Here is a 13,383-nt window from a genome sequence, read left to right as displayed (position 1 = left end):
AACAGGTGCCCAAGCAATTTCATGCTAGAATCATCATCCGGATGCCAAAATAAACTAAATACAGCAAAAGATTTGAGTGCACAACGTTTGGTTTAGGTTTGACAGCCATAATCACCTTTTTATTGCTTTAAATGCGTTTTTAGCGCATGATTGTACATTTGAGCTGAATGTGTCAAAATCTTAAAAATTAACAGGTGCCCAAGCAATTTAATGCTAGAATCATCATCCGGATGCCAAAATAAACAAAATACAGCAAAAGATTTGAGTGCACAACGTTTGGTTTAGATTTGACAGCCATAATCAGCAATTGTGTACATTTGAGCTGAATGTGTCAAAATCTTAAAAATTAACAGGTGCCCAAGCAATTTCATGCTAGAATCATCATCCGGATGCCAAAATAAACTAAATACAGCAAAAGATTTGAGTGCACAACGTTTGGTTTAGATTTGACAGCCATAATCAGCAATTGTGTACATTTGAGCTGAATGTGTCAAAATCTTAAAAATTAACAGGTGCCCAAGCAATTTCATGCTAGAATCATCATCCGGATGCCAAAATAAACTAAATACAGCAAAAGATTTGAGTGCACAACGTTTGGTTTAGATTTGACAGCCATAATCAGCAATTGTGTACATTTGAGCTGAATGTGTCAAAGTCTTAAAAATTAACAGGTGCCCAAGCAATTTCATGCTAGAATCATCATCCGGATGCCAAAATAAACTAAATACAGCAAAAGATTTGAGTGCACAACGTTTGGTTTAGATTTGACAGCCATAATCAGCAATTGTGTACATTTGAGCTGAATGTGTCAAAATCTTAAAAATTAACAGGTGCCCAAGCAATTTCATGCTAGAATCATCATCCGGATGCCAAAATAAACTAAATACAGCAAAAGATTTGAGTGCACAACGTTTGGTTTAGGTTTGACAGCCATAATCACCTTTTTATTGCTTTAAATGCGTTTTTAGCGCATGATTGTACATTTGAGCTGAATGTGTCAAAATCTTAAAAATTAACAGGTGCCCAAGCAATTTCATGCTAGAATCATCATCCGGATGCCAAAATAAACTAAATACAGCAAAAGATTTGAGTGCACAACGTTTGGTTTAGATTTGACAGCCATAATCAGCAATTGTGTACATTTGAGCTGAATGTGTCAAAGTCTTAAAAATTAACAGGTGCCCAAGCAATTTCATGCTAGAATCATCATCCGGATGCCAAAATAAACTAAATACAGCAAAAGATTTGAGTGCACAACGTTTGGTTTAGGTTTGACAGCCATAATCACCTTTTTATTGCTTTAAATGCGTTTTTAGCGCATGATTGTACATTTGAGCTGAATGTGTCAAAATCTTAAAAATTAACAGGTGCCCAAGCAATTTCATGCTAGAATCATCATCCGGATGCCAAAATAAACTAAATACAGCAAAAGATTTGAGTGCACAACGTTTGGTTTAGGTTTGACAGCCATAATCACCTTTTTATTGCTTTAAATGCGTTTTTAGCGCATGATTGTACATTTGAGCTGAATGTGTCAAAATCTTAAAAATTAACAGGTGCCCAAGCAATTTCATGCTAGAATCATCATCCGGATGCCAAAATAAACTAAATACAGCAAAAGATTTGAGTGCACAACGTTTGGTTTAGATTTGACAGCCATAATCAGCAATTGTGTACATTTGAGCTGAATGTGTCAAAATCTTACAAATTAACAGGTGCCCAAGCAATTTCATGCTAGAATCATCATCCGGATGCCAAAATAAACTAAATACAGCAAAAGATTTGAGTGCACAACGTTTGGTTTAGGTTTGACAGCCATAATCACCTTTTTATTGCTTTAAATGCGTTTTTAGCGCATGATTGTACATTTGAGCTGAATGTGTCAAAATCTTAAAAATTAACAGGTGCCCAAGCAATTTAATGCTAGAATCATCATCCGGATGCCAAAATAAACAAAATACAGCAAAAGATTTGAGTGCACAACGTTTGGTTTAGATTTGACAGCCATAATCAGCAATTGTGTACATTTGAGCTGAATGTGTCAAAATCTTAAAAATTAACAGGTGCCCAAGCAATTTCATGCTAGAATCATCATCCGGATGCCAAAATAAACTAAATACAGCAAAAGATTTGAGTGCACAACGTTTGGTTTAGATTTGACAGCCATAATCAGCAATTGTGTACATTTGAGCTGAATGTGTCAAAATCTTAAAAATTAACAGGTGCCCAAGCAATTTCATGCTAGAATCATCATCCGGATGCCAAAATAAACTAAATACAGCAAAAGATTTGAGTGCACAACGTTTGGTTTAGATTTGACAGCCATAATCAGCAATTGTGTACATTTGAGCTGAATGTGTCAAAATCTTACAAATTAACAGGTGCCCAAGCAATTTCATGCTAGAATCATCATCCGGATGCCCAAATAAACTAAATACAGCAAAAGATTTGAGTGCACAACGTTTGGTTTAGGTTTGACAGCCATAATCACCTTTTTATTGCTTTAAATGCGTTTTTAGGGCATGATTGTACATTTGAGCTGAATGTGTCAAAATCTTAAAAATTAACAGGTGCCCAAGCAATTTCATGCTAGAATCATCATCCGGATGCCAAAATAAACTAAATACAGCAAAAGATTTGAGTGCACAACGTTTGGTTTAGATTTGACAGCCATAATCAGCAATTGTGTACATTTGAGCTGAATGTGTCAAAATCTTAAAAATTAACAGGTGCCCAAGCAATTTCATGCTAGAATCATCATCCGGATGCCAAAATAAACTAAATACAGCAAAAGATTTGAGTGCACAACGTTTGGTTTAGGTTTGACAGCCATAATCACCTTTTTATTGCTTTAAATGCGTTTTTAGCGCATGATTGTACATTTGAGCTGAATGTGTCAAAATCTTAAAAATTAACAGGTGCCCAAGCAATTTCATGCTAGAATCATCATCCGGATGCCAAAATAAACTAAATACAGCAAAAGATTTGAGTGCACAACGTTTGGTTTAGATTTGACAGCCATAATCAGCAATTGTGTACATTTGAGCTGAATGTGTCAAAATCTTAAAAATTAACAGGTGCCCAAGCAATTTCATGCTAGAATCATCATCCGGATGCCAAAATAAACTAAATACAGCAAAAGATTTGAGTGCACAACGTTTGGTTTAGGTTTGACAGCCATAATCACCTTTTTATTGCTTTAAATGCGTTTTTAGCGCATGATTGTACATTTGAGCTGAATGTGTCAAAATCTTAAAAATTAACAGGTGCCCAAGCAATTTCATGCTAGAATCATCATCCGGATGCCAAAATAAACTAAATACAGCAAAAGATTTGAGTGCACAACGTTTGGTTTAGATTTGACAGCCATAATCAGCAATTGTGTACATTTGAGCTGAATGTGTCAAAATCTTAAAAATTAACAGGTGCCCAAGCAATTTCATGGTAGAATCATCATCCGGATGCCAAAATAAACTAAATACAGCAAAAGATTTGAGTGCACAACGTTTGATTTAGGTTTGACAGCCATAATCACCTTTTTATTGCTTTAAATGCGTTTTTAGCGCATGATTGTACATTTGAGCTGAATGTGTCAAAATCTTAAAAATTAACAGGTGCCCAAGCAATTTCATGCTAGAATCATCATCCGGATGCCAAAATAAACTAAATACAGCAAAAGATTTGAGTGCACAACGTTTGGTTTAGATTTGACAGCCATAATCAGCAATTGTGTACATTTGAGCTGAATGTGTCAAAATCTTAAAAATTAACAGGTGCCCAAGCAATTTCATGCTAGAATCATCATCCGGATGCCAAAATAAACTAAATACAGCAAAAGATTTGAGTGCACAACGTTTGGTTTAGGTTTGACAGCCATAATCACCTTTTTATTGCTTTAAATGCGTTTTTAGCGCATGATTGTACATTTGAGCTGAATGTGTCAAAATCTTAAAAATTAACAGGTGCCCAAGCAATTTAATGCTAGAATCATCATCCGGATGCCAAAATAAACAAAATACAGCAAAAGATTTGAGTGCACAACGTTTGGTTTAGATTTGACAGCCATAATCAGCAATTGTGTACATTTGAGCTGAATGTGTCAAAATCTTAAAAATTAACAGGTGCCCAAGCAATTTCATGCTAGAATCATCATCCGGATGCCAAAATAAACTAAATACAGCAAAAGATTTGAGTGCACAACGTTTGGTTTAGATTTGACAGCCATAATCAGCAATTGTGTACATTTGAGCTGAATGTGTCAAAATCTTAAAAATTAACAGGTGCCCAAGCAATTTCATGCTAGAATCATCATCCGGATGCCAAAATAAACTAAATACAGCAAAAGATTTGAGTGCACAACGTTTGGTTTAGATTTGACAGCCATAATCAGCAATTGTGTACATTTGAGCTGAATGTGTCAAAGTCTTAAAAATTAACAGGTGCCCAAGCAATTTCATGCTAGAATCATCATCCGGATGCCAAAATAAACTAAATACAGCAAAAGATTTGAGTGCACAACGTTTGGTTTAGATTTGACAGCCATAATCAGCAATTGTGTACATTTGAGCTGAATGTGTCAAAATCTTAAAAATTAACAGGTGCCCAAGCAATTTCATGCTAGAATCATCATCCGGATGCCAAAATAAACTAAATACAGCAAAAGATTTGAGTGCACAACGTTTGGTTTAGGTTTGACAGCCATAATCACCTTTTTATTGCTTTAAATGCGTTTTTAGCGCATGATTGTACATTTGAGCTGAATGTGTCAAAATCTTAAAAATTAACAGGTGCCCAAGCAATTTCATGCTAGAATCATCATCCGGATGCCAAAATAAACTAAATACAGCAAAAGATTTGAGTGCACAACGTTTGGTTTAGATTTGACAGCCATAATCAGCAATTGTGTACATTTGAGCTGAATGTGTCAAAGTCTTAAAAATTAACAGGTGCCCAAGCAATTTCATGCTAGAATCATCATCCGGATGCCAAAATAAACTAAATACAGCAAAAGATTTGAGTGCACAACGTTTGGTTTAGGTTTGACAGCCATAATCACCTTTTTATTGCTTTAAATGCGTTTTTAGCGCATGATTGTACATTTGAGCTGAATGTGTCAAAATCTTAAAAATTAACAGGTGCCCAAGCAATTTCATGCTAGAATCATCATCCGGATGCCAAAATAAACTAAATACAGCAAAAGATTTGAGTGCACAACGTTTGGTTTAGGTTTGACAGCCATAATCACCTTTTTATTGCTTTAAATGCGTTTTTAGCGCATGATTGTACATTTGAGCTGAATGTGTCAAAATCTTAAAAATTAACAGGTGCCCAAGCAATTTCATGCTAGAATCATCATCCGGATGCCAAAATAAACTAAATACAGCAAAAGATTTGAGTGCACAACGTTTGGTTTAGATTTGACAGCCATAATCAGCAATTGTGTACATTTGAGCTGAATGTGTCAAAATCTTACAAATTAACAGGTGCCCAAGCAATTTCATGCTAGAATCATCATCCGGATGCCAAAATAAACTAAATACAGCAAAAGATTTGAGTGCACAACGTTTGGTTTAGGTTTGACAGCCATAATCACCTTTTTATTGCTTTAAATGCGTTTTTAGCGCATGATTGTACATTTGAGCTGAATGTGTCAAAATCTTAAAAATTAACAGGTGCCCAAGCAATTTAATGCTAGAATCATCATCCGGATGCCAAAATAAACAAAATACAGCAAAAGATTTGAGTGCACAACGTTTGGTTTAGATTTGACAGCCATAATCAGCAATTGTGTACATTTGAGCTGAATGTGTCAAAATCTTAAAAATTAACAGGTGCCCAAGCAATTTCATGCTAGAATCATCATCCGGATGCCAAAATAAACTAAATACAGCAAAAGATTTGAGTGCACAACGTTTGGTTTAGATTTGACAGCCATAATCAGCAATTGTGTACATTTGAGCTGAATGTGTCAAAATCTTAAAAATTAACAGGTGCCCAAGCAATTTCATGCTAGAATCATCATCCGGATGCCAAAATAAACTAAATACAGCAAAAGATTTGAGTGCACAACGTTTGGTTTAGATTTGACAGCCATAATCAGCAATTGTGTACATTTGAGCTGAATGTGTCAAAATCTTACAAATTAACAGGTGCCCAAGCAATTTCATGCTAGAATCATCATCCGGATGCCCAAATAAACTAAATACAGCAAAAGATTTGAGTGCACAACGTTTGGTTTAGGTTTGACAGCCATAATCACCTTTTTATTGCTTTAAATGCGTTTTTAGGGCATGATTGTACATTTGAGCTGAATGTGTCAAAATCTTAAAAATTAACAGGTGCCCAAGCAATTTCATGCTAGAATCATCATCCGGATGCCAAAATAAACTAAATACAGCAAAAGATTTGAGTGCACAACGTTTGGTTTAGATTTGACAGCCATAATCAGCAATTGTGTACATTTGAGCTGAATGTGTCAAAATCTTAAAAATTAACAGGTGCCCAAGCAATTTCATGCTAGAATCATCATCCGGATGCCAAAATAAACTAAATACAGCAAAAGATTTGAGTGCACAACGTTTGGTTTAGGTTTGACAGCCATAATCACCTTTTTATTGCTTTAAATGCGTTTTTAGCGCATGATTGTACATTTGAGCTGAATGTGTCAAAATCTTAAAAATTAACAGGTGCCCAAGCAATTTCATGCTAGAATCATCATCCGGATGCCAAAATAAACTAAATACAGCAAAAGATTTGAGTGCACAACGTTTGGTTTAGATTTGACAGCCATAATCAGCAATTGTGTACATTTGAGCTGAATGTGTCAAAGTCTTAAAAATTAACAGGTGCCCAAGCAATTTCATGCTAGAATCATCATCCGGATGCCAAAATAAACTAAATACAGCAAAAGATTTGAGTGCACAACGTTTGGTTTAGGTTTGACAGCCATAATCACCTTTTTATTGCTTTAAATGCGTTTTTAGCGCATGATTGTACATTTGAGCTGAATGTGTCAAAATCTTAAAAATTAACAGGTGCCCAAGCAATTTCATGCTAGAATCATCATCCGGATGCCAAAATAAACTAAATACAGCAAAAGATTTGAGTGCACAACGTTTGGTTTAGATTTGACAGCCATAATCAGCAATTGTGTACATTTGAGCTGAATGTGTCAAAATCTTAAAAATTAACAGGTGCCCAAGCAATTTCATGGTAGAATCATCATCCGGATGCCAAAATAAACTAAATACAGCAAAAGATTTGAGTGCACAACGTTTGATTTAGGTTTGACAGCCATAATCACCTTTTTATTGCTTTAAATGCGTTTTTAGCGCATGATTGTACATTTGAGCTGAATGTGTCAAAATCTTAAAAATTAACAGGTGCCCAAGCAATTTCATGCTAGAATCATCATCCGGATGCCAAAATAAACTAAATACAGCAAAAGATTTGAGTGCACAACGTTTGGTTTAGATTTGACAGCCATAATCAGCAATTGTGTACATTTGAGCTGAATGTGTCAAAATCTTACAAATTAACAGGTGCCCAACAATTTCATGCTAGAATCATCATCCGGATGCCAAAATAAACTAAATACAGCAAAAGATTTGAGTGCACAACGTTTGGTTTAGGTTTGACAGCCATAATCACCTTTTTATTGCTTTAAATGCGTTTTTAGCGCATGATTGTACATTTGAGGTGAATGTGTCAAAATCTTAAAAATTAACAGGTGCCCAAGCAATTTCATGCTAGAATCATCATCCGGATGCCAAAATAAACTAAATACAGCAAAAGATTTGAGTGCACAACGTTTGGTTTAGGTTTGACAGCCATAATCACCTTTTTATTGCTTTAAATGCGTTTTTAGCGCATGATTGTACATTTGAGCTGAATGTGTCAAAATCTTAAAAATTAACAGGTGCCCAAGCAATTTCATGCTAGAATCATCATCCGGATGCCAAAATAAACTAAATACAGCAAAAGATTTGAGTGCACAACGTTTGGTTTAGATTTGACAGCCATAATCAGCAATTGTGTACATTTGAGCTGAATGTGTCAAAATCTTAAAAATTAACAGGTGCCCAAGCAATTTCATGCTAGAATCATCATCCGGATGCCAAAATAAACTAAATACAGCAAAAGATTTGAGTGCACAACGTTTGGTTTAGGTTTGACAGCCATAATCACCTTTTTATTGCTTTAAATGCGTTTTTAGCGCATGATTGTACATTTGAGCTGAATGTGTCAAAATCTTAAAAATTAACAGGTGCCCAAGCAATTTAATGCTAGAATCATCATCCGGATGCCAAAATAAACAAAATACAGCAAAAGATTTGAGTGCACAACGTTTGGTTTAGATTTGACAGCCATAATCAGCAATTGTGTACATTTGAGCTGAATGTGTCAAAATCTTAAAAATTAACAGGTGCCCAAGCAATTTCATGCTAGAATCATCATCCGGATGCCAAAATAAACTAAATACAGCAAAAGATTTGAGTGCACAACGTTTGGTTTAGGTTTGACAGCCATAATCACCTTTTTATTGCTTTAAATGCGTTTTTAGCGCATGATTGTACATTTGAGGTGAATGTGTCAAAATCTTAAAAATTAACAGGTGCCCAAGCAATTTCATGCTAGAATCATCATCCGGATGCCAAAATAAACTAAATACAGCAAAAGATTTGAGTGCACAACGTTTGGTTTAGGTTTGACAGCCATAATCACCTTTTTATTGCTTTAAATGCGTTTTTAGCGCATGATTGTACATTTGAGCTGAATGTGTCAAAATCTTAAAAATTAACAGGTGCCCAAGCAATTTCATGCTAGAATCATCATCCGGATGCCAAAATAAACTAAATACAGCAAAAGATTTGAGTGCACAACGTTTGGTTTAGATTTGACAGCCATAATCAGCAATTGTGTACATTTGAGCTGAATGTGTCAAAATCTTAAAAATTAACAGGTGCCCAAGCAATTTCATGGTAGAATCATCATCCGGATGCCAAAATAAACTAAATACAGCAAAAGATTTGAGTGCACAACGTTTGGTTTAGGTTTGACAGCCATAATCACCTTTTTATTGCTTTAAATGCGTTTTTAGCGCATGATTGTACATTTGAGCTGAATGTGTCAAAATCTTAAAAATTAACAGGTGCCCAAGCAATTTAATGCTAGAATCATCATCCGGATGCCAAAATAAACAAAATACAGCAAAAGATTTGAGTGCACAACGTTTGGTTTAGATTTGACAGCCATAATCAGCAATTGTGTACATTTGAGCTGAATGTGTCAAAATCTTAAAAATTAACAGGTGCCCAAGCAATTTCATGCTAGAATCATCATCCGGATGCCAAAATAAACTAAATACAGCAAAAGATTTGAGTGCACAACGTTTGGTTTAGATTTGACAGCCATAATCAGCAATTGTGTACATTTGAGCTGAATGTGTCAAAATCTTAAAAATTAACAGGTGCCCAAGCAATTTCATGCTAGAATCATCATCCGGATGCCAAAATAAACTAAATACAGCAAAAGATTTGAGTGCACAACGTTTGGTTTAGATTTGACAGCCATAATCAGCAATTGTGTACATTTGAGCTGAATGTGTCAAAATCTTAAAAATTAACAGGTGCCCAAGCAATTTCATGCTAGAATCATCATCCGGATGCCCAAATAAACTAAATACAGCAAAAGATTTGAGTGCACAACGTTTGGTTTAGGTTTGACAGCCATAATCACCTTTTTATTGCTTTAAATGCGTTTTTAGGGCATGATTGTACATTTGAGCTGAATGTGTCAAAATCTTAAAAATTAACAGGTGCCCAAGCAATTTCATGCTAGAATCATCATCCGGATGCCAAAATAAACTAAATACAGCAAAAGATTTGAGTGCACAACGTTTGGTTTAGATTTGACAGCCATAATCAGCAATTGTGTACATTTGAGCTGAATGTGTCAAAATCTTAAAAATTAACAGGTGCCCAAGCAATTTCATGCTAGAATCATCATCCGGATGCCAAAATAAACTAAATACAGCAAAAGATTTGAGTGCACAACGTTTGGTTTAGGTTTGACAGCCATAATCACCTTTTTATTGCTTTAAATGCGTTTTTAGCGCATGATTGTACATTTGAGCTGAATGTGTCAAAATCTTAAAAATTAACAGGTGCCCAAGCAATTTCATGCTAGAATCATCATCCGGATGCCAAAATAAACTAAATACAGCAAAAGATTTGAGTGCACAACGTTTGGTTTAGATTTGACAGCCATAATCAGCAATTGTGTACATTTGAGCTGAATGTGTCAAAATCTTAAAAATTAACAGGTGCCCAAGCAATTTCATGCTAGAATCATCATCCGGATGCCAAAATAAACTAAATACAGCAAAAGATTTGAGTGCACAACGTTTGGTTTAGGTTTGACAGCCATAATCACCTTTTTATTGCTTTAAATGCGTTTTTAGCGCATGATTGTACATTTGAGCTGAATGTGTCAAAATCTTAAAAATTAACAGGTGCCCAAGCAATTTCATGCTAGAATCATCATCCGGAGGCCAAAATAAACTAAATACAGCAAAAGATTTGAGTGCACAACGTTTGGTTTAGATTTGACAGCCATAATCAGCAATTGTGTACATTTGAGCTGAATGTGTCAAAATCTTAAAAATTAACAGGTGCCCAAGCAATTTCATGCTAGAATCATCATCCGGATGCCAAAATAAACTAAATACAGCAAAAGATTTGAGTGCACAACGTTTGGTTTAGGTTTGACAGCCATAATCACCTTTTTATTGCTTTAAATGCGTTTTTAGCGCATGATTGTACATTTGAGCTGAATGTGTCAAAATCTTAAAAATTAACAGGTGCCCAAGCAATTTCATGCTAGAATCATCATCCGGATGCCAAAATAAACTAAATACAGCAAAAGATTTGAGTGCACAACGTTTGGTTTAGATTTGACAGCCATAATCAGCAATTGTGTACATTTGAGCTGAATGTGTCAAAATCTTAAAAATTAACAGGTGCCCAAGCAATTTCATGCTAGAATCATCATCCGGATGCCAAAATAAACTAAATACAGCAAAAGATTTGAGTGCACAACGTTTGGTTTAGGTTTGACAGCCATAATCACCTTTTTATTGCTTTAAATGCGTTTTTAGCGCATGATTGTACATTTGAGCTGAATGTGTCAAAATCTTAAAAATTAACAGGTGCCCAAGCAATTTCATGCTAGAATCATCATCCGGATGCCAAAATAAACTAAATACAGCAAAAGATTTGAGTGCACAACGTTTGGTTTAGATTTGACAGCCATAATCAGCAATTGTGTACATTTGAGCTGAATGTGTCAAAATCTTAAAAATTAACAGGTGCCCAATCAATTTCATGCTAGAATCATCATACGGATGCCAAAATAAACTAAATACAGCAAAAGATTTGAGTGCACAACGTTTGGTTTAGATTTGACAGCCATAATCAGCAATTGTGTACATTTGAGCTGAATGTGTCAAAATCTTAAAAATTAACAGGTGCCCAAGCAATTTCATGCTAGAATCATCATCCGGATGCCAAAATAAACTAAATACAGCAAAAGATTTGAGTGCACAACGTTTGGTTTAGGTTTGACAGCCATAATCACCTTTTTATTGCTTTAAATGCGTTTTTAGCGCATGATTGTACATTTGAGCTGAATGTGTCAAAATCTTAAAAATTAACAGGTGCCCAAGCAATTTCATGCTAGAATCATCATCCGGATGCCAAAATAAACTAAATACAGCAAAAGATTTGAGTGCACAACGTTTGGTTTAGATTTGACAGCCATAATCAGCAATTGTGTACATTTGAGCTGAATGTGTCAAAATCTTAAAAATTAACAGGTGCCCAAGCAATTTCATGCTAGAATCATCATCCGGATGCCAAAATAAACTAAATACAGCAAAAGATTTGAGTGCACAACGTTTGGTTTAGGTTTGACAGCCATAATCACCTTTTTATTGCTTTAAATGCGTTTTTAGCGCATGATTGTACATTTGAGCTGAATGTGTCAAAATCTTAAAAATTAACAGGTGCCCAAGCAATTTCATGCTAGAATCATCATCCGGATGCCAAAATAAACAAAATACAGCAAAAGATTTGAGTGCACAACGTTTGGTTTAGATTTGACAGCCATAATCAGCAATTGTGTACATTTGAGCTGAATGTGTCAAAATCTTAAAAATTAACAGGTGCCCAAGCAATTTCATGCTAGAATCATCATCCGGATGCCAAAATAAACTAAATACAGCAAAAGATTTGAGTGCACAACGTTTGGTTTAGATTTGACAGCCATAATCAGCAATTGTGTACATTTGAGCTGAATGTGTCAAAATCTTAAAAATTAACAGGTGCCCAAGCAATTTCATGGTAGAATCATCATCCGGATGCCAAAATAAACTAAATACAGCAAAAGATTTGAGTGCACAACGTTTGGTTTAGGTTTGACAGCCATAATCACCTTTTTATTGCTTTAAATGCGTTTTTAGCGCATGATTGTACATTTGAGCTGAATGTGTCAAAATCTTAAAAATTAACAGGTGCCCAAGCAATTTCATGCAAGAATCATCATCCGGATGCCAAAATAAATTAAATACAGCAAAAGATTTGAGTGCACAACGTTTGGTTTAGATTTGACAGCCATAATCAGCAATTGTGTACATTTGAGCTGAATGTGTCAAAATCTTAAAAATTAACAGGTGCCCAAGCAATTTCATGCTAGAATCATCATCCGGATGCCAAAATAAACTAAATACAGCAAAAGATTTGAGTGCACAACGTTTGGTTTAGATTTGACAGCCATAATCAGCAATTGTGTACATTTGAGCTGAATGTGTCAAAATCTTAAAAATTAACAGGTGCCCAAGCAATTTCATGCTAGAATCATCATCCGGATGCCAAAATAAACTAAATACAGCAAAAGATTTGAGTGCACAACGTTTGGTTTAGGTTTGACAGCCATAATCACCTTTTTATTGCTTTAAATGCGTTTTTAGCGCATGATTGTACATTTGAGCTGAATGTGTCAAAATCTTAAAAATTAACAGGTGCCCAAGCAATTTCATGCTAGAATCATCATCCGGATGCCAAAATAAACTAAATACAGCAAAAGATTTGAGTGCACAACGTTTGGTTTAGATTTGACAGCCATAATCAGCAATTGTGTATATTTGAGCTGAATGTGTCAAAATCTTAAAAATTAACAGGTGCCCAAGCAATTTCATGCTAGAATCATCATCCGGATGCCAAAATAAACTAAATACAGCAAAAGATTTGAGTGCACAACGTTTGGTTTAGATTTGACAGCCATAATCAGCAATTGTGTACATTTGAGCTGAATGTGTCAAAATCT

Source organism: Festucalex cinctus, unplaced genomic scaffold (assembly GCF_051991245.1).
Source record: "Festucalex cinctus isolate MCC-2025b unplaced genomic scaffold, RoL_Fcin_1.0 HiC_scaffold_69, whole genome shotgun sequence".
Taxonomy (NCBI): domain Eukaryota; kingdom Metazoa; phylum Chordata; class Actinopteri; order Syngnathiformes; family Syngnathidae; genus Festucalex; species Festucalex cinctus.
Note: the sequence above shows the minus strand (reverse complement) of the source record.